Raw genomic sequence first — 7,500 nt, forward strand, 5'->3', positions numbered from 1 at the left:
CCTCTCTCTCTCCCCCCCTCTCTCTCCCTTTCTCACCCCCACGCGCCGCGCGCTGAGATATTTATGACACTACAACGGGCCCGCCAAATATATTCCGGTCACGTCGCGCGCCGCTGAAACGCGGCCGGCTGTCCTCCTCCTGTGAAGCGCGCGCGCTCTGTCCAGAGAAGAGCGGGAGATTATAGCGCAGCGCGCGCGGACACCTGCAGTAGAATGTAAAAACGGGAATCCCCCCTCTGTCTGAACGGGCGCGAGAGGAGGTAAGTTAAACACTACGACTTATTATTATTATTATTATTATTATTATTATTATTATTATTATTATTATTATTATTATTATTATTATTCATAAAGGTTGATCTATTTTTTTTACAAAACATCCCATGTGTCACCACCAGGTGCATGGCACCTCTATTTTTGAGCGGTGCCATGCGCACTGTGCGTAAATTATCTTTAACTATTGTAAATCTAAATAAAATAAAAATATGATTTGAATATGAATTTCAATTCTGCATCACTACACACACACACACACACACACACACACGCACACACACACACACACGCACACACGCACACGCACACACACGCACACACACACACACACACACACACACACACACACACACACACACACACACACACACAGAGTAAAAAAAAACAGTTGATGATTCCGGGCTTAACCCTTTCACTGCCAGACGACAGCCGGTTAACCCTTTCACTGTGACAATACAGAAGGTTAGCCCCTTTACTATCACACAACCGACGGATGCGGAGCTAATGATCCTAATGATGGAGCATCGCCGTCGGTTGTGTGATAGTAAAGGGTTAACCTTCTGCCACGTGGCAGTGGAAGGGTTAAGATGAACTAATGATCCGGTTATGTGAGGATGAGTGTCCAATGTGGTTTTAGCTGCCGTTACAAACCAAGGCAGAAACCATATGGTGGACTAACTGCACTGGAGACAGTAACTCAATGCCCATTCTGCAGCTAATGGCAATTTTATGTAAATAACCCTTTTTTCCCCCAGAGGTACTTTATGGTCCTATACCTGGAACCAATATGCAGAAGATAATATAAATAGACACACAATTAGATCTGCATAAAAATAAATAAATGGTGTAAACTATATAATTAACTCTGAATATAAAGATATGAGAAAAATATACAGTGTAAACAAAGGGTGCAGATGATGGTCTGTATGCCATATTGGTTATAGTATACGTTACAATAAAGTATAGGCAGTAAATCATTTTAATCTGAATGTATACTATGAGTAAGAGTAAAAATTTGTACGTGGTTTATAAACCAAGACAGAAACCGCTGCTCTATTGACAATAACTCACAGACAATGCCAGTTCTGCAGCCAATGGCAATTTTATGTAAATAACCCTTTTTTTCCAGAGGTACTTTATGGTCCTACCTGGAACCAATATGCAGAAGATAATATAAATAGACCGTCAGGCTGAGCCTCTCTACACGCCAGATCCTGGGCGTCTTTAATTTAGCAGGGACACTTGTGATGCGAGTGTGATTCTCGTGTCACGGATGCTCCGCTCTTGGCTCAAACCCTCTTTGATCACTGGTGTGATGCGTCCCAGAGGGGCCCCACACGTCTCCTTGTAGTGGCGACATTATGGTCCCGGTGGAGCAAAGATGGAGGAGGAGCTCTGTCCTATGGCTTGGGAAAAGACACGTGCTGTTGGTGAACTACATTGAAGCTTTCATATAAGATTGAGAATGTTTTTCATTCATTTCATTGTCATTTCTTTAATGTATTTTGTGTTGTGGAAATGTAAAATGCATCTATATACAATAGAAAATGCAAAGTTGAACGCGTTATTCCGAATTCTCATTCATCTATCTGTAAAATGAATAGAACGTTGATGCAGAATGGTGTTGGAATAGAAATTGTGGTTTTTTCAAATCACAAAGCCCCAGTAGTCGGATCAACCGATCAACCGTCGGTCCATCCTAGGGGTCCTGATGTGTACCTCCTTATACACGGAGCGGGATGTTCGCTTGAGACCATATTGGTGGCTTCAAGTTCACGCGTCAGATCAGGATTCACGACACCCCCTCTTCTTGACCCGAGCGGGGAATTCGCCTTTGCTGCTGTGACGGTTGCAGAGTTTAAAAAAAGATACATTGCTATCAGAGATGATGAAGAATAGTATTTCGGCTGCACCGATTTGGGAAGCGAACCTCTCGCTGATGAAGTTGTTTGATAAGAATGACACTCCCCTCAAGCCTCATTATTGTAATGCTACTGTATAACCGATATTTGTAAATTTTCGTATAGACAACTATCATTGGTATTCATTTTTAAAGCCCTTATTGGTAAAGTTCAAGTTTCAAGTTTCAAGTTTCTTTAATAGTTGTCATACAGAAGTACAGAATACTTTCATACAAAATTGTTACGATTAGTCCTACGCTTCTTTGGCATGATGGACCCAGATGGCAGAGTATAGATGAGACCGGAGACAGAGCGTGACGATGAACAGTTTACTACAACACAAGGTACATACACGACTAACACACACAGGTAACATTTAACAATGATCGCGCCCAGCAGGGCAGGACAGACAGGACTATATACACAGACTAATTGACAAGACACAGAGGGTAATTTACAAACAAGACACAGGTGTGGTAGACAGAAACAATAGAACACAGAGTACACTGGAAAACAATAACAAATAACCAACCAGACTAAACATAATTACAAACCACAGACAGGGGAACACAAGACTAACAAAGTGGAGACAACAGACAATAAACACAACAAACACAACTGACAATAAATAACAATGAGTTGGTGTGTGAGCTGATGCCAGATTGGCATCAGCCAATTGGCATCAGCCCACCGGGTGGCAATGTTGATCGAGTGTTCTGAGTCCTGGTCCCACAGGACCAGGACCGGAGGAAGTGTTACACAAAATGCTTCTTACTGTTACGCTCCAGAGACTGTGCTAGACAAGATAGTATCAAATAACATATTATAGCATGTAAATTAGAAGTAGAAAATGAGGTCCCAGTGTTCAGTATAGACATATGTACAATGTTCGATGCAGAATAGACGTAACTGAGTTACCATATAATATACAATACTATGCAGTGTACTAATGTACAATACTATATAGTGCAAAGCAGAAATGGGATGAGGTACAATTTAGGTACAATTTACAGTAAGGTGTACGAGTTGTAGTGCAATCCTTCATCAATAAATATAAAGTGTGGGGAGTGGGTGCTACAGTGTGTTTGTTTAAAGTGAGTGTGTGCTATAAAGTGTGGGGAGTGGGTGCTACAGTGTGTTTGTTTAAAGTGAGTGTGTGCGTGTGGATGTGTGTGCTATGTGCGTTTGATGGTTGTTGTTGTGTAGTGTTCATTGTTCGTTGAGCAGCTTGATGGCCTGGGGATAGAAGCTTCTTCTGAGTCTTTCTGTGCTCGCCTTGAGACTCCGGTATCGCTTGCCTGACCGCAGCAGTTCAAAGAGGCAGTTGTTCGGGTGACTGGAGTCTTTAATGATTCTCTTAGCCTTGCCCCTGCACCGCTTGTTGTAAATGTTCTGGAGGGTGGGGAGCCCCCCTCCAATTATGCGTTCGGCTGAACGTGTCACTCTTTGTAGTCTGCTTTGGTCTTGTGCAGTGCTATTCCCAAACCAGGAGGTGATGTTGCCAGTCAGGATGCTCTCTATTGTACATGAGTAGAAGTTCTTAAGGATCTTCTGACTGACTTGGAACTTCCTTAGGCGCCTGAGGAAGTAGAGGCGTTGTCGTGCCTTCTTCACAACACTGTCAATGTGTGTGGTCCATGTCAAGTCCTCGGATATGTAGGCTCCGAGGTACTTAAAGCTGTTGACTCTCTCAACCGGTGCCCCGTCGATGCTGAGGGGGCTGTAGTCCTTGACCCCCGACCTCCTGAAGTCCACAATCATCTCCTTTGTTTTGCTGACGTTCAGGGAGAGGCTGTTTTCCTGGCACCATCCCGCCAGGACCTTGACCTCCTCCAGGTAGGCCCTCTCGTCGTTGGCAGAGATCAGGCCCACCACCACTGTGTCGTCAGCAAATTTGATGATTGTGTTGCTACTCCGCTGAGCCACACAGTCGTGTGTGTACAGGGAGTAGAGGAGGGGACTCAAAACCTCCCTCTTACATCACAACACTGTTGGAATGGAATCTTGGAACCTATTCTACACGTTCAAATGACTTCTTTGGTTCTTAGGGTTCCTCCAGTTTTCTCTGAACTAGGACAAATTGTTCCTCTGATGCTTCCAGCACCTGGACTGTCCTCCGACTGACTCTGAAGCTGAAGGTTCTTCCTTCTCTCGCTGCGTTTAAAAGCCTGATCTCCGACCACTGTGTGTCAACTTGTAACTGTCTTAGCAGATTTTGTATTACTTATTCTTGTTTATTATGCGTATATGTGTGAAATAGTTTTGTCATCGCTGTTGTGGGATCAGTGCTGTGCAACTCTCCACATGGGAGAGTGACATACAACTTTTTTGGGGGGAATTTCTTAGCGAGTGGTTAGCCAATCAACAATTATCATTGTTTATTGTTTATTGTTATTTGCACTTACAAACATACATTCTGGAATCAAATAAGTAAAAAGAAGAACAGTTCAAATGTGCAGGAATGGTCAAAAAGCCCAAGGGCTTATAAGCGGCCTCCCCTCTTAAACCTATATAGGATAACTACACAGAACCGCCCCCCCACACACACACACACACACACACACACACACACACACACACACACACACACACACACACACACACACACACACACACACACACACACACACACACACACACACACACACACACACACACACACACACACACACACACACACACACACACACACACACACACACACACACACACACACACACACACACACACACACACACACACACATTATGCACACACACCTTATGCACAAACACACATGCGCATATCCCTCTCTCATACACACAGATACATACAATACAGCATTATACAACAATTATAATGTTGGAAAAAAAGACTACTCACAAATACACATGGATACTACATATCCAATCCCTGTTTAGCCAAAGTCAATCTCTTTTTAGATTAAATTAGATTAAAATGTATTGTCATCATGCAGCACAAGTACAGTACAACAGAAATAAGTTTGGCATCCAACCAGAGTGCAAATATAACAGTAAAGTGCAACAGCAATATACAATGTACAGGTGATTCAACTAGATGTGAAATATATTCAATTGTACTACTGAGTAATTGTGCTAATCAGATGTATGTACAGAGTTGTAGTATTAATATTTACAGTGATACAGGTATAAAGTCACTTTTTTATTGTGATCAGCCAAGGGGTGGAACATTCCTTATCGATGTACTCGTCGTACACAAGCCAGGGAAACATGAACCTCGCAAGTTGTTCTCTGGCCTGCCATTTCGGGAGAGCCATTTCAGGGGTGGGGGAGGGGGGGGGGGGGGGGGGGGGGGGGGGGCGCCGTTGTTGCCTGGCGTGGCGCCAAAACCAATTCAATCAGTAGAGTGAGTCATGTGAAAGACAACACTGAGCGTGGCTCACGAGCCCGTACCGCCGCGTTGTCATCCATTGTACCGTCGCTTGTTACGAGGTAAACCCATCCGCGTTTAGGCCCTAAGAGAATCTATAGCTTTATTATTGATACGACACACGCCGCTGCCGACGTTGTTTATGATTCTGCCGTCGTCTGCCAGCTCGAGGCCCCCCCCGCCTCCCCCGAAAACCCCCCGAATCAGCATTCAGACACCGATTGGACGCCAGGCCCGCCTTATTCACAGCCGTCTAATGGGAACGGATGCCGGGGGGGAGGGGCGAACGTTGCGCTGTGAACGACTTTTCCGTGAGACTTTTCTGACACTCTGATGCTCTAGAAAGCTTAAGCCGGTGGCAAGTCTTGTGGATTTCGAGAGACCGAGTTCAATCCGGCATCTCTTGAGTGAAAGGGTATAAAGAAAGATGTCCTCCCTCTTAGTCACAGAGGCTGCATCCCTACCAGTCACATAGGCTTCAGTCGAGTCACATAGGCTTCAGTCCAGTCACATAGGCTTCAGTTCAGTCACATAGGCTTCAGTCCAGTCATATAGGCTTCAGTTCAGTCATATAGGCTTCAGTTCAGTCACATAGGCTTCAGTTCAGTCACATAGGCTTCAGTCCAGTCACATAGGCTTCAGTCCAGTCACATAGGCTTCAGTCCAGTCACATAGGCTTCAGTTCAGTCACATAGGCTTCAGTCAGAGTGCACACTGTAAGAAAAAAGCTGCAAGAAAACAGCAAATGTCTCGCATCAATGGTTGCCAAATACTTACTGTCAAATTACAGTAAAATCAAATACATTTACAGAATACAACCTTTATTTGATGGTTAATATTTTGATAAAAGGTAATTTACTGTATTTTTATGGAATTTACACTTAAACTAGAAAAACAAAAGTAATTTGTAAAATAATGCATTGAATTTCCTGTGAAAAAACATACCTTTTTTACAGTGTAGGCTTCAGTTCAGTCACAGTTCAGCTTCAGTTCAGTCAAATTTGATTTGTTTCTCGAATCAGATCTTTTGAGACTGACGGTCCGCACTGTGATCCGATTGGATTGTGCGTGTCCTCCCTGGGGCACCGGTGACCTCTCCGCAGGGAGTGTTGCTTGTGGCGCTTGGCCCCGTCACACGTCACCTACTGTACGTGGTTTTCAGACGGACTTTCTGAACGGGACATGGTGGCGATGGCGGTGAAAGCGGACCGGTTTATTGAAGACAGGTGGCGAGGTGTTTACAAGCCCGAGCAGATGGAACATGCTGTCATGACAAAGGCTCTTTCCCTTGTTATTGGGGGCCGGCAGATTTAACCCGTGTGCATTGATTGCCTCAATATACAACAGTTGCGTAGCCACGCCCTGCTCCAGGCCTGCTCGATTATGGCAAGAATCGTAATCATGATTACTTGATTATTATTGAAATCACGATTATTAAACACAATTACTAATTGATTTGAGAAAATCATATGACGATGACTGAAGTAGTTTCAGCTTTCTTCTCGACCAAAGGCTGCCTTTCTGTCATCTTCTACAAGTTACCAAGACCTTTCTGTCATCTTCTACAAGTTACCAAAGACCTTTCTGTCCTCATCTACAAGTTACCAAAGACCTTTCTGTCATCTTCTACAAGTTACCATCTACCTTTCTGTCATCTTCTACAAGTTACCAAAGACCTTTCTGTCGTCTTCTACAAGTTACCAAAGACCTTTCTGTCACCTTCTACAAGTTACCATCTACCTTTCTGTCATCTTCTACAAGTTACCAAAGACCTTTCTGTCATCTTCTACAAGTTACCAAAGACCTTTCTGTCGTATTCTACAAGTTACCATCTACCTTTCTGTCATCTTCTACAAGTTACCAAAGACCTTTCTGTCATCTTCTACAAGTTACCAAAGACCTTTCTGTCGTCTTCTACAAGTTACCATCTACC

This window comes from Notolepis coatsorum (assembly GCF_963971535.1).
Source record: "Notolepis coatsorum genome assembly, chromosome: 6".
NCBI lineage: Eukaryota > Metazoa > Chordata > Actinopteri > Aulopiformes > Paralepididae > Notolepis > Notolepis coatsorum.